Below are 27,724 nucleotides of genomic sequence, written 5' to 3'. Positions count from 1 at the left end.
GTGATGACAAATTCTGCCTGCTTTTTCTAGGGAGAAGACTTAGGCTAGCAGGGAATCCTAATATTTGTGGAACATGTGACTATGATAACACTTTTCAGAATCTTCAGAGGGATAGCGGAGTTAGTCTGTAACTGGAAAAACTTAAAAAACAACAAATAATCTAGCAGCAACTTAAAGACTAACAAAACACATAGATGGTATCATGAGCTTTCATTGGTACAACCCAAACTGGGTTGTGCTCACGATAGCTCATGATACCATCTACATGTTTTGTTAGTCTTTAAGATGCTGCTAGTCTATTTGTTGTTTTTTAAACTTTTCAGAATGTTAAGAATATGATTCATGAGCCACGTAATATATAGCACATAGCAATACATCTCTATATATATATATATACACTTTATTTTCTGCTTCCTTCAAAACATTAAACTAGCCCTTTTTGTGTTAGTAATATTAGTTTGTCTATTAGACTTTTACATTATGCTTAACTTTAGATACTAATTAATTCTGTTTTCCGGGAGGAAATAAATTATAGCTTAGCCTCTATAATAGCGAGTTGTTTTGCTGAGCAAAATATTTTGGTTACTTTCCATTTCCATCATTTGTGATATACATTTGTGAGCTGAAATAGCTGTCCCTTTAATAGGTTAAAGAGAATGTTATGCATTCAATATAAGTTTCCCATATTGACTTGTGATTCTGGATATATCATTGTCAGTGCTGTAAATATGTTACAATACATGCTAGACAAATTCTAAAATCTCATTTCATCCCCTCCATGTTCATTGTTTGAAGATGGATAAATGATTTTTTTCTATAATATAAGACTTCTAGGTATTCTTTAAATTATACAATAGCTAATATCACAAAGTGTATAATAAGTAACTCTGTTTTATGTGCCATTATTGCACTAACTTCTGTTAGTGAGAGACAAGTTTTCAAGCTTATATAGACCTCTTCAGTGAGACAAACTTACATGATGAAAGACCTAGAGAATTAGACCAACATTCTCTGCCCTGAGGAGATCAGATAATTCAGAATGACCCATTCGGCTCATGAGAAAACAACAAAGGCAGAAGATGCCAATGGAGGTGCTCTGTTTGAAAGAGGAGAGGAAGATTGCTTTGTGGGTGTGCGGGAAGCTCTTGCATGCATAATGTATTGGTGTGTAAGAAGCTGAGAGTAGGGAAGAGAATAACAGGGAACAGTTAGAAGATTGGGGAAACCTAGACTGGAAGTAGCAGAGATTTGAAGAGGGAAAAAATGTGGTTGGAGTCTCAAATGAGTAGTAATGTTAGTTCGAACCAAGGGGTTTTATTCAAACTAACACAGCCCAGAGCGCAATTCATGGTTCAAATCAGCTGGCGATCGGAATAGTGCGCGGGCGAGATCATGCTAATGAAGTGCGGGATATTTAAATCCAGCGGTGGGTGAGGAGGCCACTCCAGCTGGGTTGGAGCAACCCCCCAACCTGTTCCTCCTTTAATTGGTTAACCAGTTAAACAGGATTTTACATCTCTAGTGTGGCCTAGGGAAAAGCAATATTTGAGGAAGGCTGATAGATGGAACTTGCCAAGATAATCAATGTGTGTTTCAAGGGTTTTAGTACTGAGAGGAAATTATTCATTTTAGTATTTTAAAAGAAGAAATAATGGGATATGCTAGCAGTTTAGAATTGAGGTGTGTAGAAACAAAAGAAAAACCAGATTCATGCACTAGGCAGTGTTAAAGTGTATTTGATGGGGAGGATAGGGCAATGATGAGAGCAATTAGAGAAAAGAGGGAGAGGAGAAGAAGCTGGAGAAAAAATGATCTTTTTCATCTTTATTTTGAGTTGTTTTGTTTGGTATCCAAAAACCTACAGTAAATTCTTTACACGGTTAAAGCAAGTACTCCAGCCTTTTTGTTTTATTGAATACAAGGGATAGACCACAGCGTGAGAATCACTAAGAATGGAAATATTAGGAGTCACATCTACTTCTGCTTTGCCACTAACTCACGTTGTGGCCTTTGAAAGGTTGCTTAATTTCTTTTATGCCTCAATTTCCTTACTTATGAACTGGAAGTAAATAGTGCATTCTTACTATAGTCGTGTGTAATAAATAAGTTTGCAAATTACCTTGAGATCTTCAGAAGACATCTCTGTAGATGTGTAAAATATTTAATTGTTTTAAAGTTAAACTGTGCATATGTATGTATGGCTTTTCTTTAAGTAACACACTATTGTTCCTCCTATTGATGTCTGTCTTGCTTATGTTGGTAATAAATTACATTAAGGCATCTTCTAGTTAAGCAGAGCAGCTTTTATAACAAACAGACACCCATAGTTGACTTGGAATGTTAGAAATGAGATCTTGGATAATGTTTCTCAGGCTTGGTTATGGATTAGAATAACTTTGCTATTATTCTTAGGAAGGAAGCCATTCAGTTTACCTATAATATGCAATTAATTACTGATTTATTAATTTGTTCTCTACGTTCAAAAGCAGCGTTGTTGAGTTAGTGAGAAAAATGTTCAGACCAAATACCATTTCTCAAAATAGAAGAGGAAGTGGAAGTAGTAAAATTGGGATAATGATTGTTAAGTAAATTTGTTCTTAAGCTTTCATTTCAGCCCTGTTACAGTTTTATACATTGTTTTGATAGGAAGAATAGTCCAGAATATGGATCCACAGTTACACACAAGAATTACACATCACCTTTCTTGCCACTAACAGAATTTTCAGATGCAAGAGTGAGCAGGGGTAGCTGTACGTAAGTTAGGGAAGTAATCAGGATTTGGGCAGAGGTTTGCAAACTGCATGGATCCACTGATGACTCTTCCATGTGCAGGTGTTGTAGTAAACACTGTGATCTACTGCAGATCCCTGGTACTGCAGTAATAACAATGGACCTGCTTAATGAGTGGTCAGGATACAGGTGATGGAATTCAGCTGCCCAGTGTTCCTATGTTTTGCAATAAGCCCATTTACTTAGGGTTTGCACAAGGTATGAGCTTCTATCCTTAAATCTTAATACAGCACTTTAAACATCAAGAGTATATCTCAAATACAGACAGCTAGAGGGGGAAAGTAAAACTATCATATATTTATTCTTCAATTACAGCCTTTTTGCATGAAAATACACTTTGAAATGTGGAATCTATTAATATTAAAATTAATAAACTTTACCTCAAAAAATGTGGTGGAAAATACCTGCTGATACATTACATTTTTTTCTGTCCCATCCCTGTTTAAACCAATGGGAAATAATGTATTCATAAAACCTGAGTATCAGAAGAGTTAATACAGTAATTGCGATATTATAAAATAGACTTCCAGTATCTCTTTAATAGTACCCACAACCAAGCAACATACATAAAATATACTTCCTGCAATTCACCTTCTCATTAAATGCCTGTAGCTGAAGATGAGCCTTCTAGTAGATTGATTTGGCGACAGCCATGTTCAGATCCAGGGAACATTACCCTGCTAATGTCTCCCTCCCTTTAAACTAAACTACAACAGCATTGGATGGGTGAAGGAATTAGCAATGGAATATGGAGTCTATTGAAGTGGTTCTCAACCAGGAATCTAGCCCCCCTTGGAGCACTGTGAGCAGGTTTCAGGGGGACTCGCTGAGCCCCAGGGCCAGAAAGCCCAAGCCCCATAGTGTGGCTGAAGCCTAGAGCCCCGAGTCTCATTATCTGGGGTTGAAGCAGAAGCTTGAGCAATTTAGCTTCACAGTGCTTCCTGTGGCACGAGAACCCAGGACCTATTTGCTATTGCCTTAACCAGCCGTGGCTTTTATATGTGGAAAACAAGTTGTGTGGCAGGTGTGCTGTGGGGTTTCTATAGCATTTCTGGGGGGACCTGAAAAAGAGACAGGTTGAGAACCCCCTGGTGTATTCACCAGGGTGTTCTCTGGTCTAAATATAGCAGTGATTCTTAGTGATAGAAAGTTGTATCTCTCTTACTTTCCAGAAATGATGTGAAATGAATCCGGTCTTAATTCAGTTCTGTATACATCACAATACTCTCTTCACTATTCACCAATGCAGAACTGGCACCAGGGCTGGTGTGAGGCGTGTGCAGTCAGTTCCCCTACATGTGGCCCTGTGCTTTATTATTGGCCCTGCTCCAGACTAGAGTTGTGAACATTTAATTGATTAACCAGTTAACTGGTAAGCTTCACCCTTAATGGGTGAGGCTTACTGGTTAAGGTTATTGGTGAGGGCTTGAGCAGTGCCCATCCCACATGAGGCTAGCCACATGCAGAGGCTGCTCCCATGTCCTAGCTTGCAGCATGGTTGGGCACCTGCCTGTGGCGGTGGAACCGATCCAGCCTGACTTTGGCTGGTGGGAATAACCCCCTCCCTCCACTTGCGCCTCCTTGAATGAGTTAAACATATTGTTTTAAAATGGTATTTTACATACTTAATACCTGATGCTAAAATGTATTAATGGATAAAACTTCAGACCAACTTTTTTGGTCTTTTCCTTTCATCATATTTTCTTTTCAAATAGGGCCATCGAATGAAAGCAACAGAAATGGTATTTTTTGGTATTTATGCTATCTTTTGGTGCCACAAAATTTTGAGACTGTGTGAAATATTAGAAAATTTTTAATGAACATTTATGCTCACTTAGTGAAGTTCAGTACAGCGTGGATAGCCACACAATGTGCTTGTGCACAAGATATCTACTGTGCTGAGGACTTCATAGGGTAAAAGTAATGCAGAGGGCCTCGTATGTACACTGAACAGGATTAATTTTATTTACAAACATTATCAATTTTTTCTTCTGAAGTAACATTGAAATGTGGCCTGATAAAACATTATCTAGGTTTAATTTCAGGAGCAGATATGTTCCTTCCCCGCCTTTTTTTTCCCTGCATTTAACAGTTTATTTTTTAGGTCACAGACTACTTTGTGATTGATTCATAGAAGAACTGAAGAAAGTTGTAAAAATAGCATATATGGACTATTATAAATAATACAATCTCCCCCCCCTCCCAAATTACACACCCATAAATTTATATATTTGTTAACATGAAAAATGTTTATGGGATACAGTTGTGTACTATGAAATAGAACATAATTTACAATAAGGCATACTTTCATGACAGATGTTCCTAGACCCAATAAAGTTCAAACGCAGTATATAGGTATAAAAGGGCACTGATTGGTTTGATAAACCTGCCTCTCTGTATTGAACTGTAATTCAGTATACCAAAATTCATTTTTATATTGCAGTCTAAATTACATGCAGATAATATAAAATGGATTTAAAATGTCTTTAGCAGTAAATTATTAAACCATATGTCAAACAATTCTATATTATTAAGTCTTAGTAAGTTTCATCACGATTCCTTCCCCCCCCCCCCCGGGAAGTGTACTGTGAAATGTGTCAAGTTGATTTTGCAGTTGTTTTTCTGTTACTGGGAACTTTGGTAGGCCATGATAGAAAGTTTTTATTTTTCATCTTTATGGATATATGAGAAGGTTGGGGGAATAAATGAGGAAGTTGTCTGTAATAATCTATTTTGAGTTATTTGCAGTGGACACATTAATTATCTCAGTAGAAGCACTGCAAGTTCATAGAAGGGGCAAACTTTGGCTCAGCCTGTTCATCCTCCATGAAACTAAATTTAAAGTGCTCATCCATTACATGATTAAAATGTGGAAGTAGCTCCCTGGGGATTTTTAGGGAGATGGGGTGCAGATAATTATATGTTAGCATGATTTTACCGAATTAGTTATTTGGAAAGTAATTAAGTGAGATTGCCCACACTCCATTACTTTCAATGAGTGAAATCTGGCATGGTCCATCATTTTCTTGTCTTCCCTTGAAATGACCTATGATTGAATAAATATAATCTGCTTGTACTAAAATTTGTATCAGAAATCTCTAGTAATTGCCTTATGGAGTTTTAAATATGAAACATCTTGTGTTAATGTATAATTTGCATTTATTAACAGTGTAACTACTACAGTCACTTGTAAAAATATGTACATCTTTTATGGGCAAGAGGGAAATAAATATTTTTTATTATATCTTTACAACCTGAGAGACTGTACTGTTGCGTATTGCCCATACAATCTTACATTTAATAATGTTAAAATTTTCTGCAAGATTTTCTAGAGTCAAGTTCTCAGAAGTTTAGGTTTCTAAAATTGGAACTAAATCTTTCATGGGTGAAAATGGGCACATTTAACATGCAAATGGAGTAAGGATGTTCTACGATCATTAAAATATAAAAAGCAAAAAAAAAATCAAGAAAATCTTTATAAAATTCTTATATTTTACTGAAATATGAAAAATTTCAACCAGCCTAATTTTGCCTAACCACACAGGAAAAAATCAAAATCTCTCGCTGTAATTTTTACAGATAACAGAACTATGAGTAGTAAGAAGTAAAAACTGGAAATTATCTGAGACTATGAGAGATACGTCTGCCTCTGTGAAGAGCATTATTGGAAGCATATTGTTTCTAAAAACAGCAAGCAAATCTACAGTTCTAAAACTTGAGAAATGCTGATAGTATCTCAGTTATTTTTTGCTACATGTAATAGTAAATATAGATGTATTATACACTCCCTCCCAGAAAAGTGGTTTAAATTATATAGGTCTATTTTTAGCTAATGAGAAATCCTCACTATTAAACTCCAAAATTCAGATGCTGCTTTGAATCTTTTCTGCAAGCATTTTTGGATGGCACTTCCCCACTTTTTCTGTATTGCAAGGGTGAAAAGTGGGTCCGCTGACTCTTCCTTCCAATCCTGAATTGGTGACACAGTAAAAAGTAAGTTACATGGCATTTCCCTGTTGGTTGTCCAGAATTAATTGAACAGCAGAAAGTACATGATGACCAGTTGGAGGTAGCTGGGGTTAGGATCTGCTAGAAGATGGGTTGGCTAGCTAGCTCATTGAAGTTCAGACTAGTCTTTATTAGAAACAATCTGTCCATTCCTAATTATCACTTACTGCCATATATCTGCATTATATTTTTCCAAAGATAGACCAAAATTATAGGTCATTATTATAGGTCACAATTAACAGCAGTGGGTTCTAAACTCAAATGACAAAACAAGTCACTTTTACTTAGGTGCCTAAATATGGATTTAGAAACCTAAATGAAGGCACCCATGTTCATAAATTTTGTTCATACTTATATACAATTACAGATGAATCAATTTAAAAAAAAGTTTTGTGTAACAAAAATCTCTCTTCTGATCCAAAGGTAACATACTAAAAACAATTACATTCAATATGGTTTATCTGGGGACTAGATACAGATGATTAATTTCTGGTCCTATTAAAGTCAATTGTAGTTTTGCCATTGACTTCAGTAGGGCTAGGACAGGGGCGGGCAAAAGGGCTTCTGCGAGCTGGATCCGGCCTGCCAATCAGGGCCTGGGGGCAGGGGAATGTGGCGGGTTTACGGGCGTGAGCTCTCACTCTCCGTCAGGAGGGTGGGGACCTGCGAGTCCACAGCCTTCAAACCCCACAGTGTGGCTGATTGATGGGTGCGAGCTTTCACCCCATGCCCATGGAGGTGGGGCCCAGCGAGCCCACCATCCTACGTATTTTGGGGTCTTACGGGGTCCTTGAGCCCCTAAAGCATGGCCCCTTCCCCAGGGTCCCGGCTAACCCAGTGGCCAACCGCAGAGTAGGCTGCCACTCCGTATGTACTAGTACGCTGAGTGAGACTATCACGGGGCATAGGTTGGGGGATTAGGGGGACCCGGGCCCGCCCTCTTCACTGGGTCCCAGCCCGGGGCCCTAAGGGATCAGGGAGTGCAACCCTTACCTGGCTGATGAGGTTCCTCCCCGAAGTGTGTCAGCCCACGGGCACCAAAAGCGCTCTGCTCCGGGCTGCTTCCTATCCCGCTCCTATATGACAGCTCTTCCAGATGGACCTGCAGAGCTTACCACTCCGTCATCTCCTCTGGTTCCTGCCTCACTGCTCCAGTCCCTCCGGGGACTCTGCTGGCTGTTCCACCTGGGTGGGGTAAGGTGTTCCCCCCAGACTGCCCAGCAACTCCTCCTGTGCGAACCGCCCCATCGTTTCCTACCCCAGGCCTTTTCAGCTGGCCCGCCAAGGGTCATCGCGGAGCGTTGCCCTGCCGCCTCTGCGTCCCCACGCTCTGGGACGCTGTGCCTAAGGGCCGAAGCTCCGCCCCTAGGCACCGTCGTCAGCCTCCGGAGGTGCAGCACCAGCGGTCGACAGGTGCCCTTTCCTGGCGTAGCTTGGCCCCACTCCCTTTCCAGCTCGCTGGTGCTCTGCCAGGCTCTGTGCCGGCCTTGATAGGCCTGGCACACCGGCCGCATCTTTCCTGCGTGGCACAGCCCCGCCCCCATGCTGGGTGAGCAGTAGGGGTCCTGCCCGGTGCAGTGTGGGCCCCGGCAGGCCCATCACAGGGAAGCACACAAAGTCTTCTCCCATCTGCTCTCACCCTGCAAGGAGTGCACGGTGCTTAGTAGTGTTGTGTGCTCCCCAAGGCCTGATTGGCCTGAGGGTGGGGAAAGCGCACAAACTCTCCTCCCACCTGCAAGGGGTGCAACGCTTTTAAGCACCGCACACTCCTTACAGGGCAGGGGAAGGGAGTGAGAGACTTCGTGTGCTCCCCCATCCCAGACCCTGATTGACCTGAGGGCAGTAGGGGGGATCACACGAAGTCTCCTCCCACCGCCAGGGGCATGGGTATGTAGAGGGAATCACCAGCTGTTCAGAATAGCTGGTGGTTCTCTCTGGGGGGGGGGGGGGGCGGAGGGGAGCAAATCAGGTTTTGTGGGTGGGGAAACACAGAAGTGTCTTGGTCCTGCCACTTCCGCCTGAAGCCTGTCCCCTTAGATATGCTTTTACTTCACTTCATATGTGAAGGAATGTCTAAAATTTTGTTAAAATTTTATACATATGTATATAAATTAGAGATTTATGCATCTGGCATCTGTCTGTCACATAGTGAGTGAGGAGAGTGATATATCTGGGTCAGCAAATAAGTATCCTAAGCAAGAGAAAGCACCAGTCTAGTCTAGCCCCCATAGAATCTAAATGAGTGAAGTGAATAAAGCCAGCTAAAGTGGATACATTGAATCCCACAAGACTTTGTAGGCTTTGTTGTATTTGACAGATAAATCCAGAGACAATCTCTGCGGTTACTATACTGCCAATCCAGGCAATTATGGCTCAGAAGGTGGTGAGGGTATGCATATAGAGAGTGGAATGAATGTACTTTTCCCCCTTAATATATTTTTAGTTTTGGATGAATTTTAACTTTTAAAATAAATGCTTACCCTCAGGAGCTTCTGGTGTTGTCTGCTGAACTTGGCAGCTTCCTCTTTAACTTGAGTCCATAGGCATGTTCACTATGAAGTTTTTGAAGTAGCTGCAGCCTGTCTGAAGCTGCTCTCAAGATGCGTGGTGGAGAAGGGCAATAAAATGCTCACTTTTGTTACTTTTTCTACAAAACGATTTGAGCTGCGCAGGGATTTCAAAGACTTCACACAAACACATTTGACATTGACTACATGCCAGTTTCAGCAGACACTAAAGGTCTTAGAATCCTAAAGAACCTGGGGCCTCTGGTGGTTTCATTTTAAGTGGATTATAGTCAACAGAGAAATAGAACCAGTGCAGAATTTGTGAAGTCTTGAAACATTAGCCAACTCTAATTTTAGTAGTGGAATGCCACAGTCCAGAGAGGGGCAATATGGTTTAGTGAATTAGACACTGAGTCTGTGTCTACAGTTACAAGTTTTGGCAACAAAATTGGAAACCCATCAAACTGGATTTTCTGGTACTCACTGTCGACAGCTCATGGCGACATCTGCAACTCCCTCGTCAACAGAAAGAGCAAAGCATTGTGGGCATGCATCACAGTGCCTTGCGTCACCCTTTAGACATTCATTTTGGGAATGCACAACGTAGCACTAGGCATGATGGGAACAAGAAAAATGTCCCATCAGCCATCTATTTTCTTCCCACACAGGGTTTCCAGATTTCACACCAACTCAACCAATTAAGTTGAGAAAACATGGATCTCAGATTTCTGGCCCTTATCATGAGCACTGTGCAGAAGATACCACGTATTGTAGCATACCTTACTATGGACAACAATATTTTGTCAGATTCTGATTCAGAATCGGATTTTGATTTATCACTGTGGGTAGCACTACAGGCAGTCAAAAAAAATATGGGTTGAACTTCACAGGTCCAGGACTCTCTCATCTGGCAACTGGACCACAGATGTTGCTGGACCAGAAAGCCTCAGCCACAGAGGTTGCAGGCTGGGAGCAGAGCCATTCTGGCAGCAGGCTGCCCGCAGGGCCAGCAACTGAATCTCACCAGCTGGGGGTAAAGAGCGTGCACTCAGCAACCAAGCTCCATGCTGGCAGCCAGATGGGGGCAGGGCAGCTCAGTTGCGGCTCCACTCTGCCCCTATTACCAGGAGCTCCACCAGATCCTGGAGGGGGGGGGGGAATCCATTTCTCCACCCGTCTTGGTGGATTCCGGCCTCGAGACCCCCATCGTTGCCCACCTTGAGGTCAGGATGGAGGAAGGGGAGGAGACCGACATCATCACCTTGTCCCTGGAGCCGGTGCCTGTCAGCCAGGATATCTTCCAGGCCTTGTCTGACACCGGGGAGGGATCTTCAGGTGAGTGCTCTGTTTGTCACATACACATGGTGGGGGAGCCAGGCACAGAAGGGGCAGGGTTTGAGAGTCGCTGGGGCTGCTCGGGCTGGACATCGTGCTGCAGTCTGTGCATGTGGAACCATGTGCAGTGTTAGTGTGCACCATGCGGACTCAGCAGGCAGCCCCTGAGCATGGATGGGATCCTGCTGCCAGGCTCAGGGGAGGCCACACACATATCCAGCTCTGATGGGGGAGGGGCCCTCCCAGCACCTGCCAAGGCTGCAAGCAGGCTAGCCACAAGGGCACAGGCACAACCCGATTCCCCGAGGAGAGCCACACACAGCATGGCATCACCCGCTCGCAAAGGCAGTGTTGCGAGCTGCAGGTGTGTGCGTGGACACCAGGGAGGGTCAGGCTGCTGCCGGCTCCTCTGACGCCCATGGGATCCCATTGTGGTCGGACATTTCCCTTGCCTGCTATGCTGTGGGCCAGCGGGGGGAGGAGGAGGAGCAGGCAGCATGATCCTCTCGACACCTTGGGGCCCCTGTGAGACATGGCCTTACTCCTGGGTCATCCCCCTCCTCTGGCCCGAGGACTGTTGGTTGCTGCTCATGGAGAAGGGCACGGCCTCAGAGACAGTGTCTGCATGGGTGATTGACTGTCTCTCCCTCTTTGTGTTCTCTACAGCCAGACCAGTCGGGACTGAGGGACGAGCCATGCCACCTGTGCCAGCTGCCACAGCCCAAGGGACCTGAAAGCTTGCAGAGTCCAGGAAGGCCTCATGCGCCAGCATGTCAGCGTCCTGTGCGACATGCAGCAGACCCTGGCACAGAAGATACACGCGGATGCTGAGTGGCGCAACCATGCCTGGGACCAGTTCATGCAGCAGTGTGATAGTGTGGAAGAAAACATTGTCCTCACTCTGAGTTTGTAAGCAACAAGTAGCCAGAGGCAGTTTTATTACGAGCTGCAGCAAGGGAAAAACTGGTTCGGGGGGGGTGGGGGGGTGGGAGAGAGCGGGGGAGCCCCCCCCCCCCGAGGCAGATCTTCGAATACAAGCAATTATGAAGCAGTTTATATACTGTCTATTAAATATAATAACAATAACAATTAGTCTCCTTCCCATTACAAACACCAATGGCTAACAGTTATTTAGTTCCACCCATATGCTCCTTATCTCAATGTCCTTGCCAGAGTCAGCATTCTATCCTTATCTCCGTATAGAGGCGAGAGGCAAAGGCAGCGTCTAATTACAGATCTCGCGTTGTCAGGCCACAGACTTAGCCTGACTCTTGCTCTCTTGTTAACAAGACCGAGATGGCTGCACACACATTCCCTTATTCCCTTTTCCTGCCTCCACAATAGCATGTGTGCTGTGATGAGAGAAATGATGGCACACCCACCTGCTGTCGCTTCTCCTGCCTAATACCATCCTGCCCTCTTCTGCTATGCCCATTCCCCCTCCCTCTGCCCCCTTGCAATGCCTCTGATCCTTCCCCAAGCAATGCCCATGCCCCCACACCACATGATGCCTATGCCCTCTTACCCGACCCTGCTCCTGCCCACCCTGCTGTGGTCCTCAGACCTACCCAACCCCAACTCCGATGAGGTCCTCGCACCCATGGTGTACATCTAGCCACCCCATTTGTCACTCTGAGCCTCCCTGTTCCTCCAGGTTATGAGCTGTGTGAGTGATAGCTGTAAGCTTATCCTTCAAATAATACAGTTATGGATAAATTAATTAGAAGTCCCCACCTATGAGAAAAGAATTTTGAACTGAGTGGCTGGAGGTTGCTATAGTTTACGAGTTTATTTACAAACTACATTTATTTTGGGGCAATGTAATCAAAGGATTTTGAGGACTGCTTCTTGGGAGGTGTAGAGCATAAGATTTGGTGGAATGCGGGAATTCCAGGAAATAGGGTTTGGGGCTGTGGCAAGGGGAGTGAAGTTACTGGGCGGGAGGCAGGGCTGGGTAAATAGGGCTGGTGGTACAGGAGGGGCTCTGTGGTGCAGATGGTTGTGTAGATGAGACATTTCCCTTAACAGTCCCTTTATCCTTCATGTAGCATTCCTGTTTAAGGAATGATGCTACTAAATGCTATAAAATTAACAGGCTTATTTTTTCTTGATATTTGCTATGCTTTACTGGAGTGCAGTATAGAATTTGTGACTCAAATATGGCCTCAATCGAAATACAGGTTAATATAAGGCCTGAAAAAATAGCTGTTTTCCAAAAAGTTTCTAGGTGAGGTTTCTTTTGCACAGAGCTAGAGATGAAACTATTGTTGTGATGAGGGTCAAAATGGTCTCATTCTGTTAAGATTTACCCAAGGTAGTGCGTGACACCCACCCAGTAAGTCTTTGAGGAACCCAGATTGCAAATGGTATTTAAGAACATATGCACTTTTTCATTTACACAGATGTGCAGTTTGGCAGGATTACTTTGTCCATGCACCAATAAAGAAAAAAACTGTGAGATTGTTTTTGTGCAACCCCTTTATGATTACATAGTTTGAGGGACTGTACTGACACATTACCTTGCTGAATGCCCCACTACCAGTGTTTTCAGTCCGAACATTTGTATATCCATGCAATAAAGATTTAATAATTCAAATTACTTGCTATAAGTTGTTGCTGTTGTATTATAATACTTTTATTTTATGAGGAAGCTTATTATGGACCCAGCAGAATAATCAGCAGACTATCTAACCAAATGTGTTGTTATATCACATGGGGAGGAGCTTGAGAGTGATCGCTTTGTGTGGGGGTGTTGTGATTGTGTAGGGGGTGGAAGATGAGGATGAGCTATAGGGAAGGTTTGGATTGTTTGAGAGAACATGTTTTTACTAGCTCCTGGGGAAGATGTTGGGGGGAGGTTAAGTGGCTACTTCCTGACTTTCATACAGCATGGAGTTTTAAAACTGAAAGTGCAAGTACCTTGACTGCTGAGGGAAAAGAAATGTGTGCATGCCAAGTTGCCAGCTAGTGTATTTAGAGCAATTCCTGGGTTTCCATGTTACAGGAGTTTTCAGGTGAGTGTGGAGTACACCATGACATGGGGATTACTGACTATAGGCTGACTTGGGTGGAGATAGGTAGCCTGCGTAGGCATCATGTTTTGCCAGCTCTTCAGTGTCCAACCAGTACTGGGCTTAAGAGGTCATGTTCTAATTGGATGTTGTGACTATTTGGGCAGAAACGATCTCTAAAACCCTGCATTGATACAAAATTTGTATCTGCATCTGCTAGGCATGTTTAAATGGTTAACTTCCATGGTTTCACACAAGGCTTCCCTCCCCCACTGCTGTCTCTGATACAGAGGCAGCAGCGCAGAGGGAGTGGGGAGCGGGCAGGAGCCAGTTCCTGGGGAGCTGGCTAACCCTCCCTCTCCAACCCCTGCTGTTGAGTAGCCCTGCTTTAAGGTGCTGCAAGACTATTTGGGGTTTTTTTTTGGGGGGGGGGGGGAGGTCTTATAGTGTCAGTCAGCCTTAACACTAGGCAGTGTTACCAGTAATATAACACATGCATATATGCACACTCACAACACATAGTACTGATCATGCAAATAGATGAACTAGTGTATCTCCTTAAACTCTTACAAAATGTCATTAAGCAATGAGATTCAGGACTGATTGGATCACCTTCAATTGCCTCATCTGCACAGCACCCATCAATCCGTTTCCCCTGGGATTACTTCAAATACTAAATCAGCTTTAAGGAACTCCTCCCCCATGATTTACTTCAGAACAAACTGACAGAGAAAATTTTCCTTTTTTTTTCTTTCCTTCCTTTTTGCCTTTTACTTGTGTTAGATGGAATCTTCTACCTGAGACATTTTGTTCAACTCCACATTCTAAAAGGGGACTACTTACACCAAACAACTGTAACTCTGTATTAATATAGCTTTTTACCATTAAAATTTCTAGTTCTTTGATGAACAGTAAAAGATATATTCTTGATAGATGTTAGTAGTTAGACCACTCCACCACCACAAACAGGAAAGGCATATCTCTGAAATTCTCATTTTGTAGTATACAAAAGTTTCTGTTGCCATTATTTCTCATGCTACTATAACTAAATTCATATGCAGTGCATGGAGCGAAGGACTACTGTGTTACAGATAAATGGTGAAGTTTGTGTTTGTGAATGTGCCTTTGCAATCCCCATGAAAAATCCAGCCAAATTTGGCCAAGTTATAAGTCTTTGAAAAATCATAGTTTGCACATGTTCAGTAGAAATGTCTTCAAATTTAGAAGCTAAAATCTCTGAAGATTCTGCCCTTAGTGAGTATTCTCAAGTATCTCTTCCTGGTCCTAGATGTGTCCATACACTGTGTATGCCATCTCCACAGAGTGATTGAATGTGCATGCTTCTACTGGGGGCTAGACAAGCAAAGGCAGGTTTTCCCTGCTATTTTTCTGCTATAGTGCAGATTGGGACTTCATGCTACAACTGAGAGCAGAGAGTGGGAGCTTGTCTCCTATGTTCTCAGGGACCTCCCCTTCCTCCACCTCATTTGTTGCAAAAGTTGAATGGTTTGTAGTGAATAAATTAGGGAATTGAAGGAAGAGAAACGATGTTTCAGTGTTAAGATGCTTGAAGTCTGCTCTGGAAAGTTGGATTTTATTCCACTCTGTGTCACACAGTTATTATGTGATGCTGGGCAGATCATTTAAACCAGACTTTTCAGAAGTAGTCGCTAATTGTGTGTTCCTCATTTTTGGGGGGGAGGGGTTTCCTTACTCGAGACCCTGGATCTGATTTGCAGAACTGTTGAATATTCATAGCTGCAACAGAAGTCAATGAGTGCTGTGATTTGAATATGTAAATGCTGTAGCTAAATAATGTCAAGTACTTTGAAAAATCAGGTCTTTGGCATGTCAGCCTAGACATCCAAAATGTAGTGGGTACTTCTAAATTTAATCTCTGTTACTGAGTTCCCACTTTCTAAAATGGGGACGATATCAGCCCTCAATTCATAAAGATGTTGTGAAAATAAATTAATACTTGGGACACACTCATATTCTGTATTGATGAGCACCATAAGGAAACTAACTATTCTGTCTTTAGACCAGCATTTGAATAGTGAGTAGTAAATAATGCATGAGGCCACACACTCAACAGTGAGGAGAAAACAAAATATGGAATAGCTGCTCATTAAGAAGAAAGATACTGGAATACATTTTTAAACAATTTATAAGCACACAATGGATAATAAAGTTATTAGGATTAGCCAGCATGGATTTGTCAAGAACAAATCATGCCAAACTAACCCAATTTCCTTCTTTGACAGGCTAAATGGCCTCATGGATGGTGTGACACAGTAGATGTGGTATGGTATCTAGATTTTAGTAAGGCATTTGACACAGTTCGTTATGACTTTCTCATAAGCAAGCTGGGAGAAATGTGGAGTAGATGAAATTACTGTAATATGAGTGCACAACTGGTTGAAAATCTGTACTCAAAGAATAGTAATCCATCATTCACTGACAAACTGGAAGTGTGTATCTAGTAGGGTGCTGCAGCAGTCAGTCTTGGGTCCAGTACCATTCAGTATTTTCATTAATGACCTGGATGATGCAGTAAAGCATAGACCGTAAAATCTCGAGTATAATGCACACTTTTCCCCCCGTTTTTTTAGCGTCAAAGCCGGAGTGCGCATTATACACGAGAGAGATTTTTTTTAAGTTTTAAACTCCCCCCCCCCCTTCCGCACAGAAACTTTCCCGCTGCAATGCGGTTTGGGGGCCCCAGCGAGGCTCCAGGAAAAGGCGAGGAGCCATCTGTGCCGCTAGGCTGCAGCGCCCTCACTCGCTGCCTGCCCAATGCTCCTTCAGGCTGCGCCCGGGGGCTCCCGTGGCAGGCGCGAGCTCAGCTGGGCTGGGGGATCCCGCAGCAGGCGTGAGCTTAGCTGGGCAGGGGCCCCACGGCAGATGCGAGTCCCTCCTTCCTATACATACCCTAAAATCTCGAGTATAATGGGGGTGCACATTGTAGATAGGAGTTTAGTTTATTCAAGAATTCTGAAGTTTAAAAGGCAGGTGCACATTATACATAGGTGTGCATTATACTCCAGATCATAAGTACCATAAAATCTCGAGTTCTCGTGGATCACAGATTGAATATGAGGATGTGTTCAGTTGTAAAAAAGTTGTAATAACTAGGGATGTAAGAAGTTAACTGGTAAACAAGTTACCTGGTAAGCAGGTAGCTTATAAGCCTACTTAGAAAGTAACTGGTTAACTGGCCTGACCCATTCAGATACCTGAATTAAAGTTGTACAGGCAACCTTGATTTTAGCATTTCCAAACTTTTGAATGCTTGACTTTGCAGATTTAATACTATTTTTACTTACTTTTTGTGTGTAATATATAAATGTGCTAGACCAAAAGAGTCGACCACTATTCATACAGATGTGGCTTTAAACATTAGTGCCTACTTCCTCATTTTTGCTGAATTCTTGGCCAAAAGCCAATAAATAATACTGGTGATCTTAGCCAGCCAGCTCTAAAGAGGACTTTTGTTTTGAGATTCTAGTTCAAAAGGGCACTTGTGCAGTTGAAACACATTAAGAGAGGTTGATGATATTTTTGTGACCTCTAATATGAAAGTCAAGGTTCGAATATGGTTTTTACCTTACTCAGCAGTTTACCAATTTTATTTATTTTGGCTTTATGAGAATTTAGAATTAATTGTCAGTCACTCATTACAAGTATTTGCATTATAAAGTATTAGATAATGTTTGCATGTTGATGTCAAATCTGCTTTTTCTGGTAAAATACTCACTTTTATGACCACAGGCTGTGTCTACACTGGCATGAATTTCCAGAACTGCTTAAAATGGAATACTATTCCGTTTTTAGTTTTTCCGGAAAAGGAGCGTCTACATTGGCAGGCTGCTTTTCCGGAAAAGCCCTTTTTCCGGAAGACGCGCTTTTCCAGAAAAGAGCCCCGATCGCCATTTTCGCGATCGGGGCTTTTTTCCGGAAAAGACTACTAGGCTGTCTACACTGGCCCTTTTCCGGAACAGTATTCCGGAATAAGGACTTATGCCTGAGCGGGAGCAGAATAGTTTTTCCGGAATAGTGGCTGATTTTGTACAGGAGAGCATCGTTGCTTTTCCGGAAATTCAAGGGCCAGTGTAGACAGCTCGCAGCTTATTCCAGAAAAGCGGCTGATTTTCCGGAATAAGTGGCCCAGTGTAGACACAGCCACATTTCTTATATTATCAATACAGCCCTTCATGGAAACAAAATTTGTATCTGCATCTGTATCTACAAAAATGAGCCACAAATATGGATATCCATGGATATAAAGCAGATGTCCACAGATTTTCCGGGCTCTAATTGTAAAGTCCTGTTACATCAAACGTCTTAGTCGTTGTTGGATGTGTGGCATTCAGAACATGCTCAGAGCTGTGTTGGTCCAGATATCAAATTCATATGTCCGGCTCCAGAATACCTAGTACCATATTTTATGGTCAGTTAAAGTAAGGCATCCATTTTTATGGTGGTCAGTACAAATAATATAAAGATACACTGAAGTCTCGAAAGCATGTCATGTTGACTTTAGCTTCTGAGAACAACAGCTCATAACAGAGCAAAATGGTGGCAGATTTGTCATGTCACTTGTGTCAAAGTCAGACACAGGACTCACAGATTTGTCAGACCGCTCTGTTTATTAGCAAAGCCGCTCTGCTAATACACCCAGAAAATGTGAGTATCATACACGGTTCAAACCCCCTTGATTTATACAGCCAAAAGAGAGCCAAATTAACAAGATTAAAAGGTGGCAAAACTTCACATGATCAGTATGAGCTAGTCAAGTATCTTCATTTCCACATCAGGCACACAGCAATCTCCTGTCCATATCTCACTGGTTACTTCAATTACTTTCTGCCTAACACCTAATGTTCCTTTTCCTGTTATCCCAGGCATACCTGGCTTCATTCTGATCTGCATACCTACAAACATAATCTTCTCTTTCCTGTTCAGAGACAAACAGTATTCCTTCAACTTATTCAATTATTACAGTATAATTCATCTTTCTCTTACAATATAATTCTTTCTACTTTCACACTTGTAACACTGAAGAAAGGTGTGTTAACACCAGACCCTATTGGGAGGAGGGGCGCCCTGAAGGGCCATTTGGCCCAGGCCTTAAATTTTGTTATTTTTCTACCAAGTCATTTCCATTTATTATGCACATTACAGTTATAACAGAGACAACAAAAGTAGCTATATATGCCTTCAAAATATTTATTTAAATCATTGTGGGATCTCGGGACTTTGCAATTTTTTGGTCACATCCAAGTTTTCATCTGCAAGACTGGAGTAGCTTCTGTGATTAGTGAATCTATGTTATGAAACACTGTTTACAGTTTGCATAGTTTAGAGATTTTGAAATTAATTCTGTTAGGGTAAAGTGATTTTGCTTGGTCTGAGGATGAGTTTAACCTTTAAATTAGATGTTTATCTCTGCATAGGAGATTTTCATATATACGTATTTTTCTTACGTGTCTCCATATGCAGTAACCATATCAGGCTCAGCTGTAAGCTACCTCTTCATCCAGTTTTAGATTCACCTGTATAGGCTTTTTTGTGATAAACTTTTAATTCTAGTTTTTTAATAAACTTTATATCTAATCTGGCAATCGCCCTGTGTTCATATTCACAATAATGCACCAGTTATTAGAGGAATTTAATAACAGGAACATGTTAGCAGACAAAATTTCAAGACTTTGAAATAAGACTACAAGGGCCATATTAAATAACACCCCCAAACCGTAATATAATAGTCATTGTGAAGTATAAAATTAAAATTTTGTTTAACCAATAGCCTTTAGCGAATTAATGTATTGTGTGTTACTGTGATCAAAGAACCCCTTTATAAAAATAAGGTGAAGATTTGAAAGTGGTGCAAGTAAGAGACGGCAAAATCAACAGAGTGTAGCAGCAGTTAAGAGTTTAAAGCCAATAACATCATTTCTCATAGAAAAGATGCCTCATCCATTAGACAGTGACCATACTGACAGTCACACTTCCAGTTCTGAAGATGAAAACTTTGTACCCACAAATGACATTTCAATGCCACTGCCTCAAAATGAGGAGGTCATTAATCAAGACACAGAAATGCCAATAGTAATGACAGATGCAGAAGCAATGCTTGATTTAGAGACTCTGCAGGCAGAAAATGAGGCCCTTGGAGATGCTGCATAGCAAGAGCAAGAACTTACATCTAGCACAGGAGACAGTGTAACCACAGTGGCATCAGAACCTGATATTGGACTTCTTGTTAAGAACAATGTTGGTCAAATGCAGTTGTTTCTCAAAGTTTGTTTTTTTCAGATTCCAAGTAATATACCTAAAGATGCTGATAATCATGCGTTTCCCATTCATCTACTGACAAAAACTCTTCCAAACGGAGAGATCTACACAAGAGACTGGCTCTAATAGAGCATGAAAAGATAGGCTCTGTAATGTGAACCCTGTTTCCTTTTTAACAGTAATACTTCAAATGCATCAGTACTGTCTGATCCATTCAGTTGGAGCATCAGTAGAGGCTGGAGGAAGTTGAAAGACCGAATACCTGCACGTGAAACTTCATTATCACATAAAGAGAACTATGTTACATGGAAATCAGCTAGTAGAGTAGCACTGGCTGACCGTTCAATTGAAAACTTACTCCTGAGTGGAATACACACAGAAACTAACAACTGGAAAAAACTCCTTGGGTACATGTTGAATGTCATTCTTTTTCCTTCTGAACGGGGATTGGCTTTGTTTGGTTCTAGTCAATATATTGGTGATCCTACAAATGGAAACTTTCTTGGTATACTTGAGCTTCTTAGCAAGTATGACCCATGTTTATCAGGCTATGTTAAGTGTGTTCGTAAATCACAAGAGAGCAGAAAATGCATAAAAGTCCATTATTTGTCTACCAGAATACAAAACAAGTTTATTGAACTGTGTGGGACATTTGTAGAAAAATTCTTGAAGAGATATGACACGCAAAGTACTTTTCAATTATTATTAATGCAACTTCAGATTGTTCTCATAAAGAACAGATGACCTTGGTTGTTCGATATGTTAAAATTGCAGAAAATTCAAGGTTTCGTTTGAAGAACGATTCATTTTGTTCCATAATTTCACGAAAAAAACTGGAAAAGAAATCATTGCTCATATATTAGAAATTTTGGAAGTTTCAAATTAAATTTTCAATTTTGCATTGGCCGACCCTATGACAGTGGATCAAATATGGCTGGGAAGTATAACTGAGTACAAGTAGTCCTTCTTGAGCAAAATCCAAACAGTATTTTCTCCAGTTGTGGTAACCACACACTAAATCTTGTCAGCGTTGATTGCACTGAATCATGCCAGGAAGCAACCATATAGTTTTGAAAAATCAAGCAATTGTAGCTGAAGCAAAATGCAGGACTATGTAGCACTTTAAAGACTAACAAGATGGTTTATTAGATGATGAGCTTTCGTGGGCCAGACCCACTTCCTCAGATCTGGCCCACGAAAGCTCATCATCTAATAAACCATCTTGTTAGTCTTTAAAGTGCTACATAGTCCTGCATTTTGCTTCAGCTACACCAGACTAACACGGCTACATTTCTGTTACTATTCTACAAGCAATTGTACAATCTCTTCAGTAGTGGTCCTTGAAAGTGGGAAATTCTGAAGCAGCATCTCCCTGTTTCCCTTCACAGCATGTCAACAATGAGATGGTCAGCACAAGTTGATGGCTTTAAGCCAGTTGCACAGCATTTGGACTCTGTGAGAAAGGCTTACGTGAGCTTGAATCCCTTACTCTCACAGCACAGGTTTGCACAGAGCTTAGGTCAATTCAGAAATATACATCCAAATGTGAATGCATTTTAATGACATCTATGTGGGTGAAGCTGCTAAAAGTGATCCATTAAACGAATATTGTAATTGAAGTTCACAATGCTACATTAGATGTTGAGAGGGAGAACATTGAATGACTTCTTAAAGAGTATGTCTATACTAGCCACCCTAGTTCGAACTAGGGTGGCTAATGTAGTCATTCGAACTTGCAAATGAAGCCCGGGATTAAAATATCCTGGGCTTTATTTGCATGTTCCCGGGCTCCGCCATGTTACACAGGCTAGGTAGTTCGAACTAAAGCCCCTAATTTGGACTACCGTTACTCCTCCTGCAATGAGAAGCCTTTGTCGACCATCCTGTAAACAGAGGAGCGACCCTTGTTGACCGCGCCATGTCTAGACGGCCGCGCTCTGCCAGATCAGCTGATTGTCAGCACAGCGTGCCAGCCATTTTTATTTTAATGAAGCAGGGGTTATTTAAATCCCTGCTTCATTGACTATGTCAAGTAAACTACTTTACATGGCTCCGTTGATGGAGCCATGTAGTCTAGACACACCCTATGAGTTATTGATAAAATTTGAAAATGGATCTTAGCAAATTCCCAGTAATTGTAACATTCCCAGCTGAATAACGTTGTAAGCATGGTTTCTTCTAACCCTTTCCTATGACAAAAGATAAATTCTTGAATCCCAGAATTTATCCTGTTATTTGTAGGCTGAGCCACTTAAACAGGACTTACTAGTAAATTCAATATCCTTTACTTGGCTCTGTTTCAGACACTTCAATAATAAGATGCTTCAAACTGATTGTTACTTTGGAAACAGATTTATCATCTGACTAAATATAGACGAGTAATCTGCTATAAGGAATACTTCCAATCTATGAGCTCATGAATTAGTTAATAGAAAAATAAAGGGAGGAGCATGAGGAACATTTCCTTGTGTGCAGAGGTTTTTAATCCTACAGAAACTCATCCAAGAAGTAAATGCTAAGAGTTGTTCTTCCAATCTATAACACAAATTAAATGAGAAGACCACTGCCTTGAGCCCTGAAAAAGATTCCTCCTTGATTAATGAACACCTGAATTAGAAAACATTTCTCAGAAGATCAGCTATCAATTAATCAAACAGTTGTGTATTCTTGTCTGTATCAAGGGCTACTCTATGACATAGACGCTACAGAACTTGTCCATCCAGTTATTATGAAAGCTCAGGATTGCATAGTTTAGGATGAGTTGAATTGTTCGGGGGTTTTTTTCAGTTAAATCAGGGATAGAGCCGCCTTTGTTTTTTGAAAAATATAGGATAGCCTCACCAAAATGACAATACAGGCAGTCCCCGAGTTACGTGGATCCGACTTACGTCAGATCCACAGTTACGAATGGGGTTTGCTGCCCGTCTCCCTGGTCTGCTGGAGACCAGCAGACCAGGGAGACGGGGAGCAAAGCCGCGGAGCACGCGGGCAGCAGGACAGCCGCGGCGCGTCTGGGCTGTCCCGCTGCCCCCATGCTCCGCGGCTTTGCTCCGGACACCTGTGGTACAGCAGCTGGGGCGCTGCTGGTTGGTCCCGTAGCGCTGCTCTGGGTGCTACTGGACCAAGCCGGCAGCACTCCAGCTGCTCTGCCCCAGGCATCCTGATTCAGCCGCTGCTGGTCAGTTTCAGCAGCGGCTCAATCAGGACACCTGGGGCAGAGCAGCTTGGGTGCTGCTGGGTTGGTCCAGTAGCGCCGAGGAGCGGCACTACTGGAGCAACCCAGCAGCACCCAAGCTTCTCTGCCCCAGGCGTCCCCAAGTCAGCTGCTGCTGAAACTGACCAGCGCTGACTACAGGAAGCCCGAGACAGAGTTGCTCTGCTTCGGGCTTCCTGGAATCAGCCGCTGATCAGTTTCAGCAGCAGCTGACTTGGGGATGCCTGGAGTTCTTAAGTTGAATCTGTATGTAAGAACTGGCATCCAGATTCAGCCTGTTGAAACTGATCAGCGGCTGATTCCAGGAAGCCCGGGGCAGAGCAATTCTGCCTCAGGCTTCCTGTAGTCAGCCGCTGGTCAGTTTCAGCAGCGGCTGAATCTGGATGCCAGTTCCGACTTACATACAGATTCAACTTAAGAACAAACCTACAGTCCCTATCTTGTACGGAACCCGGGGACTGCCTGTATTTACCCTTTTAAGTACAGATTACATTTTTGAGTAATTTTCAAGTAAATCAATTAACTAGTTTGGATTCAGATTTCTGGATTGTCAAATTTTTGTGGGCATGCTCATGATCTCAGCTCAGAAAAAAATGCATGTTGAGTAGATTCAGAGCAGTGCATTGTATTTTAAAAGAAATTTTCTAAGAAGTGGCTATTTTTACACATCTTACAAAACTGGAAGTTTCTTATTCAGCAGAGGTTAAAGAGTTATCTCCTTCAAAAAGAATCTCAAGAAGAACCCTCTTCCAGAATGGTTGACATTTCCTATTGTTTTTATTTGGGAATGAGGCCACAGGCTGCTTTCAGCTAAGATGGCCTTCTTACAAAAGGTCATTATCTCTTTGTAGTGACATCACATGGGGGAAAATAATGAAAACATCTGGCATGTTTTCAAAATCTGGAATCATAGACACAAACATGCATTAGTAATAATTATCATAATTAATCATAATGATATGTTTATTGCATGGCAGAACTACAGAGTAAAACTTGTGTGGGGGTATTAACTGTGCATTTCCTTGTATTATAATATTTGGCTTCCTTTTATGTTTAAGCTTATCTCAGTATTTCCTGAGTTTATAATGCTTGTTTCGGGGCTAAATACAAAATTGCCATATTTTGCTTTACAGTACTGATATATATTGTCAAACTTAACTCCATTTTAACTTTTTTGACTAAGAGGCTGTTTTTATTGTGGACTTAGATTTTCTTAAATTGCTCTGTTGATATGTCAGCGGTCATAATACAAGAGGGGATTTTAAAAAACTAGACTACCGGTAGGGCTTAAACTTTGTTGAGTAGATATTACTTTAGCCTTCACAAGTAGGTGGTACAGCACAGATCATGATCAAAATAGCTAAATTTCATGGTTTTTTGTCACTCTCTCTTTTTAAGGCATTCAGCAAGTTATGCTTTGTATAGTATTTTTAACTTCTTCAGAACACATATGTACATCAAGAATTAAGCTGTCTTTTATTGCTAGAGCCCTACCAAATTCACAGCCATAAAAAACATGTCTCATGGATTGTGAAATCTGATCTTTTGTGTGCTTTTGCCCTACACTGTACAGATTTTACAGGGGAGACCAGCATTTTTCAAAATGGGGGTCCTGATGCAACAGGGAGTTGCAGGGGGATCACAAAGATATTTTAGGGGAGGAGGTTACATTAGTGCCATTGCTACTTCCTCTCTCCCTTCAGTTGAGCAGCTGGAGAGTGGCGGCTGTTGGCCAAGTGCCCAGCTCTGAAAGTAGTACCCTGCCAGCACAGTACAGAAGTAATGGTGACCTTACCATACCATGCCACCTTGGCCGAAGAGTGGTGGCTACTGACCAAGGGCCCAGTGTACAGCAGTGCAAATGTAAGGCTAACAATAGCTAGTCACCCACTTCCACTCTCCAGCTGTCCAGCACTGAAGTCTGCATCTCTGTCAGCAACAATGCAGAAGTAAGGGTAACGGTACCACAGCTCCACTCTATAATAACCTTACAACTATACCACAACTCCTTTTTAGGTCAGAACCTCTACAATTCCAGCACTGGAATTTCAGATTTAAATAGCTGAAATAATTATAATAGCTATTTAAAAAATCCCATGACTGTAAATTTGACTAAAATGGTCTGGGAATTTGGTACAGCTCATTTACGTTTGTACTGTGTATACTTTCATGGACAAGGCAGATTTATCCTAACTGGGCTATAATGCATCTCACCTCTTATCTTAATCTTATACTAGCACTTGGTGACTCCCCCTTTTTTTTGTATTCATACTTAATAGAGAATTAGAGGGATGTCAGCAAGAAGGACTCAGTTGCAGGTGTTCAGAGAAAACACTGCAACAAGGAGAGTTAGGAAGCTAAATACACAAGAAGCAGGAGGGTTAGCCGCCATACAAGAGACAAGAATTATACATCTTTTTGTTATAGCAAGTGGGAGGGAGGGTGATGGAAAGAGGATTGGCTGCAACAGATGGGAAGCAGGGAAATAATAAAAGGGTATATAATGCCCTTACTTTGCTACTGAGTGGTTGCATTGCAGCTCATAGCCATACAGGTCACACTGCTGGTACCAGTAACTAAAGACAGCGCACCTTGTTGCCAAGATCTCTGTTTATCTTATTTTTTATTGGACCAACTTCTGTGATGAGAAAGACTAGTTTTCAAGTCACATAGTGCTCTTCTTCAGATCTGGGAGAGGCACTCCTGGCATCCCAGCAAAATGCAAGGTGGAACAAATTGTTTAGCTTGTATCTCTCACCAACAGAAATTGTTCCAAAAAAAGTGTTGGACCACATTGTCTCTGTGATGTCCTGGGATCAAGACAGCTACAAGTATGCTGAATACAATCGTATTTTGTGGAGTAATTAGCTTGTAATAGCTTCAGTAGAAATATCTGTTACTCTACATAATAGTGATTATGCCAAGATTTGGGGAAAAAACCATTTAGTTTATGTTATGGAGAAACAACTTCCATATGTTTCAGAAATTTGAGTTCTGTTTTAGTCAAACGAAGAGGTCTAAGATATAGCTTTGTTCAGTACTTTTAAATATACAATTGCATAAAATGTTTTAAACAGTTATATTGTCAATGTATCTTATTCTAAAAAGCAAAACTTACATAAACTGATTGCAAACTATTGCAGGAGGGCTCAGAGGCCCACTACTGTGTATGGTCAATCAATATTGCTATTTCAATTTTTGAGTTGTTTATACACCAGCTGTTTTAAAAATACTGTCACATGGAATTTGTCACCAAAAGCAGAACTCTGTGAACAGAGTTTGAAAACAAAAATTATTTGAGCAAATAAAATATACTAATTTTATTTGCTGTATGAAATTCACTAACAAAAACAATGATATTTTGGGTATATCACTTGACATATATATAAATATTGTGATTTTTGTTTGCTTGTGTATGCACAATATTTTGGTTTTGTTTGTGTAAATTCAACACCAAATTCACAAGCTGTGAAATCTGTTGAAACAGAACTCGGTTCTTGACTCATTCTGGTTTGCCAAGGGCTTTACACAAGTTTCCCAAATTAATGACTTTTCAGAATAAGTTTAATTAGGGTTTTTAAATAAAAGTTACACTTTGTGTGGAATATTCAAATAAATAAATAAGCCTGTACTGCTGTCATCATTATGATTTTCTTGAAGTGACACTCCAAGGATTTTGTAACAGGTTGGCTTTTCCTTTAAGAGATGCTAGGCCCAGGTGAATTGAATCAGGTAATTGCCAGAAACAGGCAACATGTGGCTGCAGCAAAATGGGGAAGCTCAGGAAACTACAGGCAGTAAGAGAGCCTTTTGTAGGGAACATCCTTATAGCAGGGTGTTTTGAAGCAAGAGCCAGAAACCTGAATCTTCAGCCAAACATAACCTGCCAAAGTAGGAAAGGACTCAAACAGGAAGACCCGAGCGGAGGCTAAATTGGAGCTTGATGGGTGTGAATAGGCTGCACTAGAAAGTGATGTAAGGTTTCCCTAGTGAGACTATAGGCAATAAAAACCTGACCGGTGATTCAATGAGAGGGTAAAAACAAACATACTGTGTTTTGGGACTTTTAGTTTTATTTTAGAGTTTTATTTTGTGAATAAGTTTAGGCTTCTGTGATGGGGTGGACCAAGGCCCTGAAGCTCCCTGCTGAAGTCTTGTGGCCCTGCCACACCCCACCCCAGAGAAGTCATAGAAAAGTCCTCCAAGCACGCTAGAGTGGCTGCAGAGGAAACGGCCAATCAGGAAGGACTATAAAAAGATCTGGAGACCTGAACAGCGACAGTTCTTCTTGAGCCCTCAAGCTGTGGAGACCAGGTGACTAGCTGGCAGCACTGCAGACAGCTACATCTGGTGAGCTTAGTGAGACTAATGGAAATTATGGGACTCTGAGGCCAGAGCCACACTAAGGGGGGAAGTATCAGAGGGGTAGCCGTGTTAGTCTGAATCTGCAAAAGCGACGAGGAGTCCTGTGGCACCTTATAGACTAACTGAAGTGTAGGAGCATAAGCTTTCGTGGGCAAAGACCCACTTGCATCTGACGAAGTGGGTCTTTGCCCACAAAA

The 27,724-nt window shown here is 41.8% G+C and overlaps 1 protein-coding gene across 9 annotated transcripts in view; it reads left to right on the top strand.

Moving 5' to 3' along the window:
* Positions 1–27,724, top strand: part of EML1 (EMAP like 1) — a 169,777-nt gene that overhangs the window by 54,351 nt on the left and 87,702 nt on the right. The gene's annotated exons all lie outside the window — the stretch shown is intronic.

Source organism: Pelodiscus sinensis, chromosome 4 (genome assembly GCF_049634645.1).
Source record: "Pelodiscus sinensis isolate JC-2024 chromosome 4, ASM4963464v1, whole genome shotgun sequence".
NCBI classification, from domain to species: Eukaryota; Metazoa; Chordata; order Testudines; family Trionychidae; genus Pelodiscus; species Pelodiscus sinensis.
Note: the sequence above shows the minus strand (reverse complement) of the source record. Positions and strands in the feature narration are given on the sequence as shown.